The following is a 17283-nucleotide window of genomic DNA, read 5'->3' on the forward strand; positions in this document are numbered from 1 at the left end:
ATGTTAACAGAGGTGAACTAGTTCTTCAATTGAATGAGGACTCCCTTGAGTTTAAAACTCAAGGTCATCCTTCTGTAAACATGGAAAAGAGGCACAGTAAGCTTCTTTCAAAACAGAGTCAACCAGAGCCCCCACAGTCAAACTCTAAGTTTGGTGTCGGGGAGTCTCAACAATGCTCTGAACATCTGTGAAGCTCCATGAGAGCCCACTGTCAAGCTATTGACATTAAAGAAGCGCTTGTTGTGAGGCAACCCAATTTTTATTTATCTAATTTTTATTTTCATTGTTTTTCATATTTTATTAGGTTCATGATCATGTGGAGTCACAAAATAAATATAAAAATTGAAAACAGAATCAAAAACAGTAGAAGAAAAATCACACCCTGGAGGAGGATCTCACTGGCGTTTAAACGCCAGTAAGGAGTATCTGTCTAGCGTTCAACGCCAGAACAGAGCATGTTTCTGGCATTGAACGCCAGAAACAAGCAGCATCCTGGCTTTCAGACGCCAGAAATGCACAGTGAAGAAGAGCTGGCGCTGAACGCCAGAAACAAGCATCTGGCTGGCGTTCAACGCCAGAAATATGCTGCATCTGGGCGCTGAACACCCAGAACAAGCATCAATTCAGCGTTTAAACGCCAGAATTGTATGCAAAGGCGTTTTACATGCCTAATGGGTGCAGGGATGTAAATCCTTGACACCTCAGGATCTGTAGACACCACATGATCATCTCAGGATCTGTGAATCTCACAGGATCCCCACCCACCTCACCCTCTCTCTCTCCATTCATGGTCATCCCTTCTGTTTTCCATTCACCACTCACATCCATACACACATCCCTCCATCTCCTCCATATCTTCCTCTTCTTCTTCCATTCTTTCTTCTTTTGCTCGAGGGCGAGCAACATTCTAAGTTTGGTGTGGTAAAAGCATAAGCTTTTTTTTTTCCATTACCATTGATGGCACCTAAGACCGGAGAAACCTCTAGAAAAGGGGAAGGGAAGACAAAGGCTTCCACCTCCGAGTCATGGGAGATGGAAAGATTCATCTCAAGGGTCTATAGCTCAGTGGTAGAACATGTGGCTGCAAATCAAGAGATCCCTGAGATACCTCAGGGGATACATTTTTCCCCACACAATTGGGAGCAACTAAGGGTGGAACATCAAGAGCACTCCATCATCCTCCATGAAATTAGAGAAGATCAAAAAGCAATGAGGGAGGAGCAACAAAGACAAGGAAGAGACATAGAAGAGCTCAAGGACATCATTGGTTCCTCAAGAAGGAAACGCCACCATCACTAAGGTGGACTCATTCCTTGTTCTTACATTCTCTGTTTTTCGTTTTCTTTATGTTAAGTGCTTATCTAAGTTTGTGTCTTATTACATGATCATTAGTATTTAATAACTATGTCTTAAAGTTATGAATGTCCTATGAATCCATCACCTCTCTTAAATGAAAAATGTTTTTAATTCAAAAGAACAAGAAGTACATGAGTTTCGAATTTATCCTTGAACTTAGTTTAATTATATTGATGTGGTGACAATGCTTCTTATTTTCTGAATGAATGCTTGAACAGTGCATATGTCTTTTGAAGTTGTTGTTTATGAATGTTAAATATGTTGGCTCTTGAAAGAATGATGACAAAGAGACATGTTAATTGATAATCTGAAAAATCATAAAAATGATTCTTGAAGCAAGAAAAAGCAGCAAAGAACAAAGCTTGCAGAAAAAAAAAGAGAAAAAAAATAGCGAAAAAAAATAGAAAAAAAAAGAGAGAAAAAGCAAGCAGAAAAAGCCAAAAGTTCTTAAAACCAAAAGCAAGAGCAAAAACCCAATAACCCTTAAAACCAAAAGGCAAGGGTAAATAAAAAGGATCCCAAGGCTTTGAGCATCAGTGGATAGGAGGGCCTAAAGGAATAAAATCTTGGCCTAAGCGGCTAAACCAAGCTGTCGCTAACCATGTGCTTGTGGCGTGAAGGTGTCAAGTGAAAACTTGAGACTGAGCGGTTAAAGTCAAGGTCCAAAGCAAAAATAGAGTGTGCTTAAGAACCCTGGACACCTCTAATTGGGGACTTTAGCAAAGCTGAGTCACAATCTGAAAAGGTTCACCCAATTATGTGTCTGTGGCATTTATGTATCCGGTGGTAATACTGGAAAACAAAGTGCTTAGGGCCACGGCCAAGACTCATAAAATAGCTGTGTTCAAGAATCATCATACTGAACTAGGAGAATTAATAATACTATCTGAACTCTGAGTTCCTATAGATGCTAATCATTCTGAACTTCAATGGATAAAGTGAGATGCCAAAACTATTCAAGAGGCAAAAGCTACAAGTCCCGCTCATCTGATTGGAGCTATGTTTCATTGATAGTTTGGAATTTATAGTATATTCTCTTCTTTTTATCCTATTTGATTTTCAGTTGCTTGGGGACAAGCAACAATTTAAGTTTGGTGTTGTGATGAGCGGATAATTTATACGCTTTTTGGCATTGTTTTTAGTATGTTTTTAGTAGGATCTAGTTACTTTTAGGGATGTTTTTATTAGTTTTTATGTTAAATTCATATTTCTGGACTTTACTATGAGTTTGTGTGTTTTTCTGTGATTTCAGGTATTTTCTGGCTGAAATTGAGGGACTTGAGCAAAAATCAGATTCAGAGGTTGAAGAAGGACTGCTGATGCTGTTGGATTCTGACCTCCCTGCACTCAAAGTGGATTTTCTAGAGCTACAGAACTCAAAATGGCACGCTTCTAATTGCGTTGGAAAGTAGACATTCAGTGCTTTTCAGAAATATATAATAGTCCATACTTTGGCCGAGTTTAGACGACGCAAAAGGGCGTTGAACGCCAGTTCTATGCTGCAGTCTGGAGTTAAACGCCAGAAACACGTCACGAACCAGAGTTGAACGCCAGAAACACGTTACAACCTGGCGTTCAACTCCAGAAAGAGCCTTTGCACGTGTAACATTCAAGCTCAGCCCAAGCACACACCAAGTGGGCCCCGGAAGTGGATTTATGCATCAATTACTTACTTCTGTAAGCCCTAGTAGCTAGTTTATTATAAATAGAACTTTTTACTATTGTATTAGACATATTTGGAAGATCCTGGATTGTAGTTTTGATCCTGTGATCACGTTTTGGGGGCTGGCCATTCGGCCATGCCTGGACCTTTCACTTATGTATTTTCTACGGTAGAGTTTCTACAATCCATAGATTAAGGTGTGGAGCTCTGCTGTTCCTCATGAATTAATGCAAAGTACTACTGTTTTTCTATTCAATTCAACTTATTCCGCTTCTAAGATATTCATTCGCACTTCAACATGAATGTGATGAACGTGACAATCATCATCATTCCCCCACGAACGCGTGCCTGACAACCACTTCCGTTCCACCTTAGATTGGATGATTATCTCTTGGATCTCTTAATCAGAATCTTCGTGGTATAAGCTAGATTGATGGCGGCATTCATGAGAATCCAGAAAGTCTAAACCTTGTCTGTGGTATTCCAAGTAGGATTCTGGGATTGAATGACTGTGACAAACTTCAAACTCGCGAGTGCTGGGCGTAGTGACAGACGCAAAAGGAGGGTGAATCCTATTCCAGTATGATTGAGAACCTCAGATGATTAGCCGTGCTGTGACAGAGCATTTGGACCATTTTCACAAGAGGATAGGATGCAGCCATTGCCCACGGTGATGCCTCCAGATGATTAGCCATGCAGTGACAACGCATCGGACCATTTTCACAGAGAGGATGAAAAGTAGCCATTGACAATGGTGATGTCCTTACATAAAGCCAGCCATGAAAAGGAGTAGGACTGATTGGATGAAGACAGCAGGAAAGCAGAAGTTCAGAGGGACGAAAGCATCTCTATACCTTTATCTGAAATTCTCACCAATGATATACATAAGTGTTTCTATCTTTATTTTCTATTTATTTATTATTTATTTTCGAAAACTCAATAACTATTTGATATCCGCCTGACTGAGATTTACAAGGTGACCATAGCTTGCTTCATACCAACAATCTCCGTGGGATCGACCCTTACTCACGTAAGGTTTATTACCTGGACGACCCAGTGCACTTGCTGGTTAGTTGTATCGAAGTTGTGAATGAAAAACGATTTATTAAGACGTGCGTACAGAGTTTTTGGCGCCGCGCCTGAGATCACAATTTCGTGCACCAGGTACCATAAATGGTTATGGAAAAACAAAAAAGCAATGCTTTTACTACACCAAACTTAGAAGGTTTGCTCGTCCTCGAGCAAAAGAAGAAAGAAAGTAGTAGAAGAAGAAGAAAATGGAGGAGATGGAGGGAGATATGTGAATTCGGCCAAAGGGGTGTGATGTGTGAAAAGGAAGGAGTGATGGTTTGAATTTGAGTGGGTGGGTGTAGGTGGGTTGTATGATGGTTGTGGAAGAGGTATGGAGGTGATTGGTGAAGGGTATTTGGGGAAGAGAGTTATGAAAAGGTATGAAGAGGAGAGAAGAAGATGTGGGGATCCTGTGGGGTCCACAGATCTTGAGGGGATCCTGTGGGATCCACAGATCAAGTGGGGTCAAGGACTTAACATCCCTGCTCCAATTAGGCGTGTAAAATGCCCTTGCTGTGCAATTCTGGCGTTTAACGCCAGACTGCTACTTGTTTTTGGAGTTTAACGCCAGGCAGATGCTTGTTTCTGGCGTTAAACGCCAGCTTGGTGCTTGTTTCTGGAGTAAAACGCCAGACAGATACTTGTTTCTGGCGTTTAAACGCCAGACTGCTCCTCCTCCAGGGTGTGCTATTTTTAAAGCTGTTTTTCATTCTGTTTTTGATTTTTCAGTAGTTTTTGTGACTTCACATGATCATCAACCTAATAAAACACGAAATGACAAAAGGAAAATAAAATAGATATAATCAAATAACATTGGGTTGCCTCCCAATAAGCGCTTCTTTAACGTCAATAGCTTGACAGTGAGCTCTCATGGAGCCTCACAGATGTTCAGAGCATTGTTGGGACCTCCCAATACCAAACTTAGAGTTTGAATGTGGGGGTTCAACACCAAACTTAGAGTTTGGTTGTGGCCTCCCAACACCAAACTTAGAGTTTGACTGTGGGGGCTTTGGTTGACTCTGCAGTGAGAGAAGCTTTTCATGCTTCCTCTCCATGGTTACAGAAGGAGATCCTTGAGTTTTAAACACAAGGTTGTCTTTATTCAGTTGAAGGACTAACTCTCCTCTATCCACATCAATCACAGCTCTTGCTGTGGCTAGGAAGGATCTTCCAATGATGATGGATTCATCCTCATCCTTCTCAGTGTCTAGGATTATGAAATTAGTAGGGATGTAAAGGCCTTCAACCTTTACTAACACGTCCTCTACTTGTCCATAAGCCTGTTTTCTTGAGTTGTCTGCCATCTCTAATGAGATTCTGGCAGCTTGTACCTCAAAGATTCCAAGTTTCTCCATTACAGAGAGTGGCATTATGTTTATTCCTGACCCCAGGTCACACAGAGCTTTCTCAAAGGTCATGGTGCCTATGGTACAGGGTATTAAGAATTTTCCAGGATCCTGTTTCTTTTGAGGTAATTTCTGCCTATCCAATACATTTAGTTCATTGGTGAGCAAGGGAGGTTCATCTTCCCTAGTCTCATTACCAAATAATTTGGCATTCAGCTTCAGGATTGCACCAAGGTACTTAGCAACTTGCTCTTCAGTAATTTCTTCATCCTCTTCAGAGGAAGAATACTCATCAGAGCTCATGAAGGGCAGAAGGAGGTTCAATGGAATCTCTATGGTCTCTAGATGAGCCTCAGATTCCTTTGGTTCCTTAAAGGGGAACTCCTTATTGGTCACTGGACGTCCCAGGAGGTTTTCCTCACTAGGATTCGCGTCCTCCTCCTACCTTGTAGGTTCGGCCATGATGGTCAAATCTATGGTCTTGCACTCTCTCTTTGGATTTTCTTCTGTATTGCTTGGGAGAGTACTAGGAGGAATTTCAGTGACCCTTTTACTCAGCTGGCCCACTTGTGCATCCAAATTTCTAATGGAGGACCTTGTTTCATTCATGAAACTTACAGTGGCCTTAGATAGATCAGAGACTATATTTGCTAAGCTAGATGGATTCTGCTCAGAATTCTCTGTCTGTTGCTGAGTGGATGATGAAAAAGGCTTGCTATTGTTAAACCTGTTTCTTCCACCATTATTAAAGCCTTGTTGAGGCTTTTGTTGATTCTTCCATGAGAAATTTGGATGATTTCTCCATGAGAGATTATAGGTATTTTCATGGGGTTCACCCATGTAATTCACCTCTGCTATTGCAGGGTTCTCAGGATCATAAGCTTCTTCTTCAGAAGATGCCTCTTTAGTACTGTTGGATGATTCCTTCAATCCATTCAGACTCTGAGAGATCATATTGACTTGCTGAGTCAATATTTTATTCTGAGCCAATATGGCATTCAGAGTATCAATTTCAAGAACTCCCTTTCTCTGAGGCGTCCCATTACTCACAGAATTCCTTTCAGAAGTGTACATGAACTGGTTATTTGCAACCATGTCAATGAGTTTTTGAGCTTCTGTAGGCGTTTTCTTAAGGTAAATAGATCCACCTGCAGAATGGTCCAATGACATCTTTGATAATTTAGATAGACCATCATAGAATATATCCAGGATAGTCCATTCTGAAAGCATGTCAGAAGGACACTTTTTGGTCAGTTCCTTGTATCTCTCCCAAGCTTCATAGAGGGATTCACCTTCTTTTTGTTTGAAGGTTTGAACATCCACTCTAAGCTTGCTAAGATTTTGAGGAGGAAAGAACTTGGCTAAGAAAGCCATGACCAGCTTATCCCAAGAGTTCAGGCTGTCTTTAGGTTGAGAATCCAACCATATTCTAGCTCTGTCTCTTACAGCAAATGGGAAAAGCATAAGCCTGTAGACCTCGGGATCAACCCCATTGGTCTTAACAGTATCACAGATCTGCAAGAATTCAGTTAAGAACTGAAAGGGATCTTCGGATGGAAGTCCATAAAACTTGCAATTCTGTTGCATCAGAGAAACTAATTGAGGTTTCAGCTCAAAATTGTTTGCTCCAATGGCAGGGGTTGAGATGCTTCTTCCATGTAAATTGGAATTTGGTGTAGTAAAGTCACCAAGTATCTTCCTTGCATTATTATTATTTTCGGCCATGTCTCCTTCTTTTTCAAAAAGTTCTGTCAGAATTTTTCCAGAGAGTTGTGCTTTAGCTTCCCTTAGCTTCCTCTTCAGAGTCCTTTCAGGTTCAGGATCAGCTTCAACAAGAATGTTCTTATCCTTGTTCCTGCTCATATGAAAAAGAAGAAAACAGCAAAGAAGAGGAATCCTCTATGTCACAGTATAGAGATTCGTTTATGTGAGTGTAAGAAGAAAAAAAATTCGAACACAGAAAGAGGGAGAGGGTTCGAATTTTTAAGAAGAGAGGTGTTAGTAGATAAATAAAATAATTAGAAAGAGATGAGGGGGGGGGGGAAGAATTTCGAAAATTAAATAAACTAAAATAAAAATATTTTTGTTTTTAATTTAAAATTAAGGTTAGAATTCGAAAATTTAAAAAAAGAAAAATTAAATTAAATTAAATTAAATTAAAAACAATTAATTAATTAAAAAGGAATTTTGAAAAAGAGGAAGGTGATTTTCGAAAATTAGAGATAGAGAGTTAGTTAGGTAGTTTTGAAAAAGATATGATTGAAACAAAAATATAGGATTGGTTTGAAAAAGATTTGAAAATTAAATTTTTAAAAGATAGGAAGTTAGAAAAGAAGTTAGAAAAGATTTTGAAATTGATTTTAAAAAGATGTGATTGAAACTTATTTTGAAAAAGATTTGAAAAAGAAATTTAAAAAGATTTGATTTTGAAATCAAAGTTGATTACTTGACTAACAAGAAACTAAAAAGATATGATTCTAGAGTTTAAAGATTGAATCTTTCTTACTAGGCAAGTAACAAACTTAAAATTTTTGAATCAATCACATTAATTGTTAGCATTAATTTTTGAAAATATGAAAGAAAAAGATTTTGAAAATCAATTTGAAATTTTCGAAAATCATAAAAGAAAAATGAAAAAGATTTGATTTTTGAAAAAGATTTGAAATTTTAAATTGAAAATTTGATTTGACTCATAAGAAACAACTAAATTTTAAAAAGTTTTGAAAAAGTCAACTCAAATTTTCGAAAATTTATGAGTGAAAAAGGGAAAGATATTTTTTTATTTTTGAATTTTTAATGATGAAAGAGAAAAACACAAAAATGACACATAACATAAAAATTATGAATCAAAACAAAAGATGCATGCAAGAACACTATGAATGTCAAGATAAACATCAAGAACACTTTGAATGTCAAGATGAACACCAAGAACTTATTTTTGAAAATTTTTAAGAAAAGAAAAAACATGCAAGTCACCAAACTTAGAGATTTTTCATGTTTAGACACTATGAATGCAAAAATGTATATGAAAAACAACAAAAGCTACAAAACAAGAAAATATGAAGATCAAACAAGAAGACATGTCAAGAACAACTTGAAGATCATGAAGAATACATGCATGAGTTTTCGAAAAATGCACAAATTTTAAAAACATGCAATTGACACCAAACTTAAAATTTGACTCAAGACTCAAACAAGAAACACAAAATATTTTTGGTTTTTTTATGATTTTATTAAATTTTTTTGTATTTTTTGAAAATTATTTTGAAAAAGAAAATAAGGATTTCAAAATTTTTAATGAGAATTCCAGGAATCTTGCAATGTTAGTCTAAAGCTCCAATCCAGGAATTAGACATGGCTTACTAGCCAGCCAAGCTTTCAGTGAAAGCTCCGGTCCAAAACACTAGACATGGCCAATGGCCAGCCAAGCTTCAGTAGATATTGATACCTCCCACGTATACAACAACTATGTGTGCAACTGCCAAATCGGTGAAGATCAACAAGCTCTTGTGATGATAAGTTAAAACCCCGGTCCAAAAGATTAGACATGGCTTACAGCCAGCCAGGATTCAATAGATCATCATGAAACACTAGAATTCATTCTTAAAAATTCTGAATAAAAATATATTTTTGAAAATATTTATATTTTATTTTTTATTTTTTCAAAAATAAGAATAATAAAAACAAAAAGCTTAAAATTAAAATAAAATTACCTAATATGAGCAACAAGATGAACCGTCAGTTGTCCAAACTCGAACAATCCCCGACAACGGCGCCAAAAACTTGGTGCGCGGAAATCGTGACGGTTCATTCCTTGGTAACGGCGCTAAAATTTAATACGCACGTTTATAATCTTAGTTCTTTGTCACAACTTCACACAACTAACCATCAAGTGCACTGGGTCGTCCAAGTAATAAACCTTACATGAGTAAGGGTCGATCCCACGGAGATTGTCGGCTTGAAGTAAGCTATGGTCATCTTGCAAATCTCAGTCAGGCAGATTCATATGGTTATGGATATTTGATAATTAAAAGATAAATAAAATATAAAATAAAGATAGTGATACTTATGTAATTCATTGGTGAGAATTTCAGATAAGCGTATAGAGATGCGTTCGTTCCTCCTGAATCTCTGCTTTCCTGTTGTCTTCATCCAATAATTCATACTCCTTTCTATGGCAAGCTGTTTGTTAGGCATCACCGTTGTCAATGGCTACATCCTGTCCTCTCAGTGAAAATGGTCCAATGCGCTGTCACTGCATGGCTAATCATCTGTCAGTTCTCGATCATACTGGAATAGGATCCATTGATCCTTTTGCGTCTGTCACTACGCCCAGCACTCGCGAGTTTGAAGCTCGTCGCAGCCATCCCTTCCCAGATCCTACTCGGAATACCACAGACAAGGTTTAGACTTTTCGGATCTGAAGAATGGCCGTCCATGGATTCTAACTTATACCACGAAGATTCTGATTAAGGAATCCCAGAGATACTCATTCAATCTAAGGTAGAACGGAAGTGGTTGTCAGGCACGCGTTCATAGGTTGGGAATGATGATGACTGTCACGATCATCACATTCATATTGAGGTGCGAATGAATATCTTAGAATCGGAATAAGCTTGAATTGAATAGAAAAACAATAGTACTTTGTATTAATTCATGAGGAACAGCAGAGCTCCACACCTTAATCCATGGTGTGTAGAAACTCTACCGTTGAAAATACATAAGTGATGAAGGTTCAGGCATGGCCAAATGGCCAGCCCCCAAACTTGATCTAAAGATGAAACTAAAGATGTTCTAAAGATGTAAATACAATAGTAAAAAGTCCTATTTATACTAAACTAGTTACTAGGGTTACAGAAATAAGTAAATGATACAGAAATCCACTTCCGGGGCCCACTTGGTGTGTGCTTGGGCTGAGCATTGAGCTTTACACGTGTAGAGGCTTCTCTTGGAGTTGAACGCCAGTTTGTAACCTGTTTCTGGCGTTTAACTCCACTTTGCAACCTATTTCTGGCGTTTAACTCCAGAATGCAACATGGAACTGGCGTTGAATGCCAGTTTGCGTCGTCTAAACCTGGGCAAAGTATGGACTATTATATATTTCTGGAAAGCGCTGGATGTTTACTTTCCAATGCAATTGAGAGCGCACCATTTGAAGTTCTGTAGCTCCAGAAAATTCACTTTGAGCGAAGGGAGGTCAGAATCCAACAGCATCTGCAGTCCTTCTTCAGCCTCTGAATCTGATTTTTGCTCAAGTCCCTCAATTTCAGCCAGAAAATACCTGAAATCACAGAAAAATACACAAACTCATAGTAAAGTCCAGAAATGTGATTTTTAATTAAAAACTAATAAAAATATACTAAAAGCTAACTAAATTATACTGAAAACTATGTAAAAACAATGCCAAAAAGCGTATAAATTATCCGCTCATCACAACACCAAACTTAAATTGTTGCTTGTCCCCAAGCAACTGAAAATTAAATAGGATAAAAAGAAGAGAATATACTATAAATTCCAAAATATCAATGAAACTTAGCTCCACTCAGATGAGCGGGACTTGTAGCTTTTTGCCTCTTGAATAGTTTTGGCATCTCACTTTATCCATTGAAGTTCAGAATAATTGGCATCTATAGGAACTCAGAATTCAGATAGTGTTATTGATTCTCCTAGTTCAGTATGTTGAGTCTTGAACACAGCTACTTTATGAGTCTTGGCCGTGGCCCTAAGCACTTTGTTTTCCAGTATTACCACCGGATACATAAATGCCACAGACACTTAACTGGGTGAACCTTTTCAGATTGTGACTCAGCTTTGCTAGAGTCTCCAATTAGAGGTGTCTAGGGTTCTTAAGCACACTCTTATTTTTGCTTTGGACCTCGACTTTTACCACTCAGTCTCAAGCTTTTGGCTTGACACCTTCACGCCACAAGCACATGGTTAGAGACAGCTTGGTTTAGCCGCTTAGGCCAGGATTTTATTCCTTTAGGCCCTCCTATCCACTGATGCTCAAAGCCTTGGATCCTTTTTATTTACCCTTGCCTTTTGGTTTAAAGGGTTACTGGATTTTTGCTCTTGCCTTTTGGTTTAAAGAGCTTTTGGCTTTTTCTGCTTGCTTTTTCTTTTTCTTTCTCTTTTTTTTTGCCATTTTTTTCTTTTCTCTTTTTTTTTGCAAGCTTTTGTATTCACTGCTTTTTCTTGCTTCAAGAATCAATTTTATGATTTTTCAGATTATCAAATAACATGTCTCCTTTTCTTTATTCTTCAAGAGCCAACATATTTAACATTCATAAACAACAAATTCAAAAGACATATGCACTATTCAAGCATTCATTCAGAAAATAAAAAGTATTGTCACCACATCAAAATAATTAAACCAGTTTCAAGGATGAATTCGAAACCATGTACTTCTTGTTCTTTTGTTTTTAGAACATTTTTCATTTAAGAAAGGTGATGGATTCATAAGACATTCATAACTTTAAGGCATAGACACTTAGACACTAGTGATCATATAGTAAAGACACAAACATAAATATAACATAAAGCTCAAAAATTGAAAAACAATAAAATAAATAGACAAGGAGATTAAGGAATGAGTCCACCTTAGTGAGGGTGGCGTCTTCCTCTTCTTGAAGAACCAATGGTGCTTTTGAGCTCCTCTATGTCTCTTCCTTGTCTTTGTTGCTCCTCCCTCATAGCTCTTTGATCTTCTCTAATCTCATGGAGGATAATGGAGTGCTCTTGGTGCTCCACCCTTAGTTGTCCTATGTTGGAACTTAATTCTCCTAAGGAAGTGTTGATTTGCTCAATAGTTTTGTGGAGGGAAGTGCATCCCTTGAGGCATCTCAGGGATTTCATGGTGAGGAATTTCCTCATGCTCTTGTTGAGGTCCATGAGTGGGCTCTCTTGATGTGCAGTCAAATGCTCTACTACTGAGCTATGGACCCTTGAGATGAATCTCTCCATCTCCCATGACTCAGAGATGGAAGCTTTTGTCTTCCCTTTCCTCTTTCTAGAGGTTTCTCTGGCCTTAGGTGCCATAAATGGTTATAGAAAAAAAAAAGCAATGCTTTTACCACACCAAACTTAGAAGGTTTGCTCGTCCTCGAGCAAAATAAGAAAGAAAGTAGTAGAAGAAGAAGAAAATGGAGGAGATGGAGGGAGATATGTGAATTCGGCCAAAGGGGTGTGATGTGTGAAAAGGAAGGAGTGATGGTTTGAATTTGAGTGGGTGGGTGTAGGTGGGTTGTATGATGGTTGTGGAAGAGGTATGGAGGTGATTGGTGAAGGGTATTTGGGGAAGAGAGTTATGAAAAGGTATGAAGAGGAGAGAAGAAGATGTGGGGATCCTGTGGGGTCAAGGACTTAACATCCCTGCTCCAATTAGGCATGTAAAATGCCCTTGCTGTGCAATTTTGGCGTTTAATGCCAGACTGCTGCTTGTTTCTGGCGTTTAACGCTAGGCAGATGCTTGTTTCTGGCGTTAAACGCCAGTTTGGTGCTTGTTTCTGGCGTAAAACGCCAGACAGATGCTTGTTTCTGGCGTTTAAACGCCAGACTGCTCCTCCTCCAGGGTGTGCTATTTTTAAAGCTGTTTTTCATTCTGTTTTTGATTTTTCAGTAGTTTTTGTGACTTCACATGATCATCAACCTAATAAAACACGAAATGACAAAAGGAAAATAAAATAGATATAATCAAATAACATTGGGTTGCCTCCCAATAAGCGCTTCTTTAACGTCAATAGCTTGACAGTGAGCTCTCATGGAGCCTCACAGATGTTCAGAGCATTGTTGGGACCTCCCAATACCAAACTTAGAGTTTGAATGTGGGGGTTCAACACCAAACTTAGAGTTTGACTGTGGGGGCTTTGGTTGACTCTGTAGTGAGAGAAGCTTTTCATGCTTCCTCTCCATGGTTATAGAAGGAGATCCTTGAGTTTTAAACACAAGGTTGTCCTTATTCAGTTGAAGGACTAACTCTCCTCTATCCACATCAATCACAGCTCTTGTTGTGGCTAAGAAGGGTCTTCCAAGGATGATGGATTCAACCTCATCCTTCCCGGTGTCAAGGATTATGAAATCAGCAGGGATGTAAAGGCCTTCAACCTTTACTAACACGTCCTCTACTTGTCCATAAGCCTGTTTTCTTGAGTTGTTTGCCATCTCTAATGAGATTCTGGCAGCTTGTACCTCAAAGATTCCAAGTTTCTCCATTACAGAGAGTGGCATTAAGTTTATTCCTGACCCTAGGTCACACAGAGCCTTCTCAAAGGTCATGGTGCCTATGGTACAGGGTATTAAGAATTTTCCAGGATCCTGTTTCTTTTGAGGCAATTTCTGCCTATCCAATGCATTTAGTTCATTGGTGAGCAAGGGAAGTTCATCTTCCCAAGTCTCATTACCAAATAATTTGGCATTCATCTTCATGATTGCACCAAGGTACTTAGCAACTTGCTCTTCAGTAATTTCTTCATCCTCTTCAGAGGAAGAATACTCATCAGAGCTCATGAAGGGCAGAAGGAGGTTCAATGGAATCTCTATGGTCTCTAGATGAGCCTCAGATTCCTTTGGTTCCTCAAAGGGGAACTCCTTATTGGTTACTGGACGTCCCAAGAGGTCTTCCTCACTAGGATTCGTGTCCTCCTCCTCCCTTGTAGGTTCGGCCATGATGGTCAAATCTATGGTCTTGCACTCTCTCTTTGGATTTTCTTCTGTATTGCTTGGGAGAGTACTAGGAGGAATTTCAGTGACCCTTTTACTCAGCTGGTCCACTTGTGTCTCCAAATTTCTAATGGAGGACCTTATTTCATTCATGAAACTTACAGTGGCCTTAGATAGATCAGAGACTATATTTGCTAAGCTAGATGGATTCTGCTCAGAATTCTCTGTCTGTTGCTGAGTGGATGATGGAAAAGGCTTGCTATTGCTAAACCTGTTTCTTCCACCATTATTAAAGCCTTGTTAAGGCTTTTGTTGATCCTTCCATGAGAAATTTGGATGATTTCTCCATGAGGGATTATAGGTGTTTCCATAGGGTTCACCCATGTAATTCACCTTTGCTATGGCAGGGTTCTCAGGATCATAAGCTTTTTCTTTAGAAGATGCCTCTTTAGTACTGTTGGATGATTCCTTCAATCCATTCAGACTCTGAGAGATCATATTGACTTGCTGAGTCAATATTTTATTCTGAGCCAATATGGCATTCAGAGTATCAATTTCAAGAACTACCTTCCTCTGAGGCGTCCCATTACTCACACGATTCCTTTCAGAAGTGTACATGAACTGGTTATTTGCAACCATGTCAATGAGTTTCTGAGCTTCTACAGGCGTTTTCTTTAGGTGAATAGATCCACCTGCAGAATGGTCCAATGACATCTTTGATAATTCAGACAGACCATCATAGAATATATCCAGGATGGTCCATTCTGAAAGCATGTCAGAAGGACACTTTTTGGTCAGTTCCTTGTATCTCTCCCAAGCTTCATAGAGGGATTCACCTTCTTTTTGTTTGAAGGTTTGAACATCCACTCTAAGCTTGCTAAGCTTTTGAGGAGGAAAGAACTTGGCTAAGAAAGCCATGACCAGCTTATCCTAAGAGTTCAGAATGTCTTTAGGTTGAGAGTCCAACCATATTCTAGCTATGTCTCTTACAGCAAATGGAAAAAGCATAAGCCTGTAGACCTCGGGATCAACCCCATTGGTCTTAACAGTATCACAGATCTGCAAGAATTCAGTTAAGAACTGAAAGGGATCTTCGGATGGAAGTCCATAAAACTTGCAATTCTGTTGCATCAGAGAAACTAATTGAGGTTTCAGCTCAAAATTGTTTGCTCCAATGGCAGGGGTTGAGATGCTTCTTCCATGTAAATTAGAATTTGGTGCAGTAAAGTCACCAAGCATCTTTCTTGCATTATTATTATTTTCGGCCATGTCTCCTTCTTTTTCAAAAAGTTCTATCAGATTTTCTCCAAAGAGTTGTGCTTTAGCTTCCTCTTCAGAGTCCTTTCAGGTTCAGGATCAGCTTCAACAAGAATGTTCTTATCCTTGTTCCTGCTCATATGAAAAAGAAGAAAACAGCAAAGAAGAGGAATCCTCTATGTCACAGTATAGAGATTCCTTTATGTGAGTGTAAGAAGAAAAGAAATTCGAACACAGAAAGAGGGAGAGGGTTCGAATTTTTAAGAAGAAGAGAAGTGTTAGTAGATAAATAAAATAATTAGAAAGAGATTAAATAAATTAAAATAAAAATATTTTTGTTTTTAATTTAAAATTAAGGTTAGAATTCGAAAATTAAAAAAAGAAAAATTAAATTAAATTAAATTAAAAACAATTAATTAATTAAAAAGGAATTTGAAATAGAGGAAGGTGATTTTCGAAAATTAGAGATAGAGAGTTAGTTAGGTAGTTTTGAAAAAGATATGATTGAAACAAAAAGATAGGATTGGTTTGAAAAAGATTTGAAAATTAAATTTTTAAAAGATAGGAAGTTAGAAAAGAAGTTAGAAAAGATTTTGAAATTGATTTTAAAAAGATGTGATTGAAACTTATTTTGAAAAAGATTTGAAAAAGAAATTTAAAAAGATTTGATTTTGAAATCAAAGTTGATTATCTGACTAACAAGAAACTAAAAAGATATGATTCTAGAGTTTAAAGATTGAATCTTTCTTACTAGGCAAGTAACAAACTTAAAATTTTTTAATCAATCACATTAATTGTTAGCATTAATTTTTGAAAATATGAAAGAAAAAGATTTTGAAAATCAATTTGAAATTTTCGAAAATCATAAAAGAAAAATGAAATAGATTTGATTTTTGAAAAAGATTTGAAATTTTAAATTGAAAATTTGATTTGACTCATAAGAAACAACTAAATTTTAAAAAGTTTTGAAAAAGTCAACTCAAATTTTCGAAAATTTATGAGTGAAAAAGGGAAAGATATTTTTTTTATTTTTGAATTTTTAATGATGAAAGAGAAAAACACAAAAATGACACATAACATAAAAATTATGAATCAAAACAAAAGATGCATGCAAGAACACTTTGAATGTCAAGATGAACACCAAGAACTTATTTTTGAAAATTTTTAAGAAAAGAAAAAACATGCAAGACACCAAACTTAGAGATTTTTCATGTTTAGACACTATGAATGCAAAAATGCATATGAAAAACAACAAAAGACACAAAACAAGAAAATATGAAGATCAAACAAGAAGACTTGTCAAGAACAACTTGAAGATCATGAAGAACACATGCATGAGTTTTCGAAAAATGCACAAATTTTAAAAACATACAATTGATACCAAACTTAAAATTTGACTCAAGACTCAAATAAGAAACACAAAATATTTTTGGTTTTTTTATGATTTTATTAAATTTTTTTTTTGTATTTTTCGAAAATTATTTTGAAAAAGAAAATAAGGATTTCAAAACTTTTAATGAGAATTCCAGGAATCTTGCAATGTTAGTCTAAAGCTCCAGTCCAGGAATTAGACATGGCTTACTAGCCAGCCAAGCTTTCAGTGAAAGCTCCGGTCCAAAACACTAGACATGGCCAATGGCCAGCCAAGCTTCAGCAGATATTGATACCTCCCATGTATACAACAACTATGTGTGCAACTGCCAAATGGGTGAAGATCAACAAGCTCTTGTGATGATAAGTTGAAACCCCGGTCCAAAAGATTAGACATGGCTTACAGCCAGCCAGGATTCAACAGATCATCATGAAACACTAGAATTCATTCTTAAAAATTCTGAATAAAAATATATTTTTGAAAATATTTATTTTTTATTTTTTATTTTTTTTGAAAATAAGAATAATAAAAACAAAAAGCTTAAAATTAAAATAAAATTA

At 37.4% G+C, this 17283-nt stretch overlaps 2 non-coding genes across 2 annotated transcripts; both read left to right on the plus strand.

Annotated features, from left to right (window-relative positions):
* The first annotated feature begins 6660 nt into the window (after positions 1-6660).
* Positions 6661-6768, plus strand: LOC112739761 (small nucleolar RNA R71). Its single transcript, XR_003170699.1, has one exon. It is a non-coding gene; the product is annotated as a small nucleolar RNA R71 (small nucleolar RNA).
* An 8094-nt stretch (positions 6769-14862) lies between these two features.
* LOC112739762 (small nucleolar RNA R71) lies at positions 14863-14970 on the plus strand. The gene has a single exon (XR_003170701.1). It is a non-coding gene; the product is annotated as a small nucleolar RNA R71 (small nucleolar RNA).
* Positions 14971-17283: the final 2313 nt, after the last annotated feature.

The sequence above is a fragment of the Arachis hypogaea genome, chromosome 13 (genome assembly GCF_003086295.3).
Source record: "Arachis hypogaea cultivar Tifrunner chromosome 13, arahy.Tifrunner.gnm2.J5K5, whole genome shotgun sequence".
Taxonomy (NCBI): Eukaryota; Viridiplantae; Streptophyta; class Magnoliopsida; order Fabales; family Fabaceae; genus Arachis; species Arachis hypogaea.